Genomic DNA, 4,975 nt, shown 5'->3' on the forward strand with positions numbered 1-4,975 from the left:
TAATCCATTTATTTTTTGTAGGCATTATTTAAGGGAGAGTGAAAGGACTTAAGTTCAGTTAAATATTTTTGACTATTTTTTTAAAATATCAAAATTAAATATATCTTTAAGTAAACGTTTTTTTTTTCAAAATTTCAAAATCATTTTTTTAAGTATTTTTTTAAGTTAAGTTTTTAATATTTAACTATTTTTTAAAAAATAAATAAATAATAAATAAAAAATTATTTTAACTAATTTTTGAAAAGAAACTTTAAATATTTGAAAAAAGAAGGTTTTTCTAAAGTTAAGTATTTAGTTAAATTTTCTAAAGAAAAATCTTTCTAAAGCTAAGTACTTGGTCAATTTTTTTTAATCTTTCTAAAAGCTAAGTACTTAACCAGCCTTTTATCAAAATCTCTTTAAAGTCAAGTTTTTATCAAAAACTTTTTAAAGTTAAGTACTTAACTAAAGATTTATCAAAGTTTCTCCATTTTCTTCTAAAAGGTAAGTAGTTTTTCAAGCTAAGTGTTTTATCTTCTAAAAGTTAAGTATTATTCAAAACTTTCAAAACAGTCTATTTGAAATTGTTGCTAATTCTCTCAAAATTAATTTTGATATAAGTAAAAGGAAAAGAGAAACTAGAATATTCTAAATTAAGGAAAAAAGAAAGTTAAGTGATTAAAGAAAGGGAGAACTAAGGAACAAATTAATTCTTTATGAATGAATATGAATGATAGCTAAGAACCTAACAAATTAATTCTTTATGAATGAATCTCTTAACTTGTCTATATTTTGCATGTCTTTATAATTGCATTTCTTTCGTAATTATTGATATATATTTTACTTAATTTTGAATTGTGTTGTCATAATAAAAAAAGAGGATATTGTTGGTGCGGAAAGCACCAAACGATCGAACTTATGTTTTTATAAATGACAAAGGATTCAAAGTTAAGGTTACTTGTTCTCTAACAAGTGTAAATAAGCTTGCAGAAAAATCCTAAGTGTTCTTAGATAAAAGTTCTAGTGGATTCTAAGCAAATGGAAAACACTAGGGGGAGGTAACCCTAGGTCCTAGGGGTGGTAACCCTAGGTCCTAGAGGATGGTAACCCTAGGTGGAAAATCTTTGCGAGTCGTGAACTTTGGACGAAATCCTAGAGTCGGGGACTCTAAGTGAAAATCCTGATGGTCACAGACTAGGTGAAAGACTGGACGAGTCGGGGATCGGACGTCCAGCTGGAAAGTCCCGAAGTCTCAGGCGCTGAGCAAAAGTCCAATCTGTCTGGAGGACCGGTCTGACAATAGGTAATTTCTCCCGAGAGGAGTATGTGAGGATGTGTTCCTCGTTGAGGACCTAGGGTTTCCGGAGGAAATCCGAAAGTCAGAATCGGACAGTCCAAAGGCGGTCAAAAGTTAGCCTTTATATTACTTTATTATTTGTTATTATCATGACTCTGTTTTGTATGAGACTAACACTTTTTACAGGGTCTGATTTTACTTCATTCGGTTGACCTAACGTCTGAATCGGTTGACCGAACCCCAGAATAAAAGGATCAAACTTGCAGCGAGTTGATTAGATTAGGCCAAGGGATCGATCGATCGAACCGAGGATGATCGAGCTAAGTTGATCGGATCAGATAAGCTAGCGCGATCAGCGGATCAGTCGTCGGAACATCGGGATCGGTCGACCGAACGAAGACTTCTATTCGAGCAACAAATACTAGACGAGAAGTCGGGTTGATTCAGGCAGGATCGGTCCACCGATCCGGGGGATCAGTCGACCTATCCGGGGGATCAGTAGACCGATCAGAGTTGGGTCAAACCTGATCCCGATATTAGTGGATCTAGATCAAGTCTGAGGTGCCTATAAAAAAGGGTCTCGGCCAACACTTCGAACACATAATTGAGAACTAATTATGTTCTTGTGTGCTGTTCCGAAATGCTTCGACAACGTGCAACCACTGCTCCAACAATCGACGAACTTCTACTTGCTATTTGATTGTTGGTAACAAAGTTTTTAATTGTATTTAATATCTGTACTTATTTCCGAATCTATAGTGATTACCCAACGAAAGCGATCAATGATCACGGGCCTTGGAGTAGGAGTCGTCACAAGCTCCGAACCAAGTAAAAGAAACCTTGTTAGCATTATTTTTATTTTCTCTCTTTATTCCGCTACGTTATTATGTAATTTCTGAAATGAGTGAAATATCTACAAATGTTATTCACCCTCGTAGCAAGAGGTAGGCCAAAGTTTATTTAACAAGGAATCCACTACTAACAAAAGAGTAAAAATAAAAAATAATTACGAAGGAATTCACTTTAAAAAATACGAACAAATTCATCTTCCAGAAACAAGCACATGATAACATTCATTTATCTAGAAAATGACGTTTCCAACCATGACACTTGAGACTCACAAGCTCAAAGAACAATTAATTGACTTTAATAAAAAAAAATTATGCCACGCAACCCAAGTATCTATTCTATTTAATTTAGAAAAAAAAATCATGACAAACTCGACGATCAGATAAATCAGAGTCTGAGAAATAGAATTAGTTTCGTATTGGAGGATTAAAAAGTTGAGAACCTCCGAATTAGAAAAAAAAAATCATCCTTAAATTTTAACTAAATCATGTAGAAGACAAAAGGGGGACAAATGTCGTAAGAATATTCCTTCCATTTATTTAACGTAGCCATATCAAAGAGAGAAAAAAAAAGGAAATACAATTTATTATTTTATTATTGCAGCCCACTATAACTATATAAATAATTTGTTGATAGAGATTTATGCATGTATAATTCGATAAATAATAGTTAATAGTATCAAAATATGAATTATTGTGAATTTGGTTCATATTGCTGTCATTATTTTCGGTGTTGTGGATCGGGAATTTCATCCGTCAGATTCCAATCGGAACGATGGAAATTGTCCAGCGGTCCTGGGAGAATCTCAGTGTTTGTTAGCCGACACGACATATGAAATGCTGACACGTTAACGGTGGGTTAACGGAATGTCGGCGCCATCTTCTCTTACCTTTAGGAGTTATATAACCTGAGCCTCCCCCCTTCGCCGCTCCACGGAGAGGGAGAGAGAGAGAGGCGACGGCATGGCAGAACTGGAGGCTGGACTCGCCGGCGAGCTGGATGAGGTGGCGAAGATCATGAAACAGATCACGTCTGAGGACGAGGCGTGCAGGATCTCAGCGGCCACGGAGATCAGGCGGCTGACAAAGACGTCGTCCAGGAACCGGAGGCAGCTTTCCGGCGCCGTCGCGCCCCTTGTGTCGATGCTTCGGTCTCTAAACTCGGACTCCGGTGAAGCCGCCATCCTCGCCCTCGTGAATCTCGCCGTCAAAGACGAAAGGTGCGTGCTTTGATGCTCTGAGACAGGAAATTAAGGTGGCTCCTTTACATGTAAAAACTGTTCTGATCTCTAATGATTCGTCCTTGTGGTTGCTTGCTTTCTCTTAGCAGCCACCCATTTCTTTTCAGTGTAGAGTTTGTTTGCCCAATTAATACGTTTGCCATCGGTAACCAAATTCAAGTTTATTGGTTGGGGACTGATTCAAACTTCTACAGATCTTTAAGTTGATTGTGGTAAATATTAATCTATTGAAGTATTAATTGTGGTTGCAGAAACAAAACCAAGATTGTCGAAGCCGGAGCACTCGTTCCCCTTGTTCACTTCTTGCAATCATCGAATTCTACTTTGCAGGAGTACGCCACTGCAGCACTCCTCACCCTCTCGGCTTCCTTCCACAAGCTAAGATTGATGCTCTCACGGCACTCTACAATCTCTCGACGATCCCTGAGAACCTCACCGTCATTCTTCCCCTGCACCCTGTTCCGGCATTGTTATGTCTGCTCAGGAACTTCAGAAAGTCGTCCAAGATCACCGAGAAGTGCAGCGCGCTCTTGGAATTGCTGGTGAATTTCGAGGAAGGAAGGGCTGCTTTGACAGCTGCAGAAGGCGGCGTTCTCACCATCGTGGAGGTGCTAGAAGAAGGCTCGCTTCGGAGTCGAGAACATGCAGTAGGAGCCCTCCTCGCGCTGTGCGAGAGCGATCACAACAGGTACAGAGACGTCATACTCCAAGAAGGTGCAATTCCTGGTCTTCTTCAGCTCACCATTCAGGGAACCCCAAAGTCTCGACTGAAAGCTCACTTGCTGCTTCAGCTACTGCGAAGCTCGCGGTGTAAAAGATCAGAGTTGCAGACGGGCACTCTCGATAGCATTGTCTGCAACATAGTGTCCAACATGGATGGCGATGAGCAGATGGGACAAGCAAAGAAGATGTTGGCAGACATGATAGAGGTGAGCATGGAGCAGAGCTTGAGGCATTTGCAGCAGCGGGCGGGCAGGACTCAAAATGGACCGCCCTCATGTTGACCATCTTCCAAGTGATTCTTCTTCATCTTCTTCTCGTTGCAGTTGTGCTTTCTTACAGATGAGAGATTTGGCATGCCAGTCCTGGCCAGTGCTGCTGGTATCGGGTGACCGGTGATATGTTGATATGATAGTTCGGTGGATGTCTTCTCAGTGCATGAGATTGAAAAAAAAATAAAAGTATGAGTAGTCTCTGTCGATGAGAACGAATAAGATATCTTCAAATTACTTTTCCCTGATTTGTTTTGATGACGGATCTGAGTATGTTTGATGAATCTTTTGTTGAAGATCGGAAACAGAAAAAATGGCTGAAGCAACGCAAGTAATCAAAACACAAGAGGATTTATATGATTCGGACTTCAAAGAAAGAAAATTGCGAAAGGTTCAGATTTTGGAAGATAGAGATAGCTGGTTGACAAATTGAAATGCGTACTTAATCACGATATTAATTGGCATTAAATTCTCGTGAATATCGATGTCAAAAAGAAAAACGTGAATATAAATTATAATCAATTTATAGTACTCCCAACACATGCTCTCTCTTACTATGTTTCGAATGGTAGCCCCACTACCAGTGAAAAGTTAAATTAAAACGAATTAACCGATAGA

At 38.9% G+C, this 4,975-nt stretch overlaps 1 pseudogene; it reads left to right on the forward strand.

Moving 5' to 3' along the window:
- Positions 1-3,055: 3,055 nt before the first annotated feature.
- Positions 3,056-4,600, forward strand: LOC122032914 (annotated as a pseudogene).
- Positions 4,601-4,975: the final 375 nt, after the last annotated feature.

Source organism: Zingiber officinale, chromosome 11A (genome assembly GCF_018446385.1).
Source record: "Zingiber officinale cultivar Zhangliang chromosome 11A, Zo_v1.1, whole genome shotgun sequence".
Classification (NCBI taxonomy): Eukaryota; Viridiplantae; Streptophyta; class Magnoliopsida; order Zingiberales; family Zingiberaceae; genus Zingiber; species Zingiber officinale.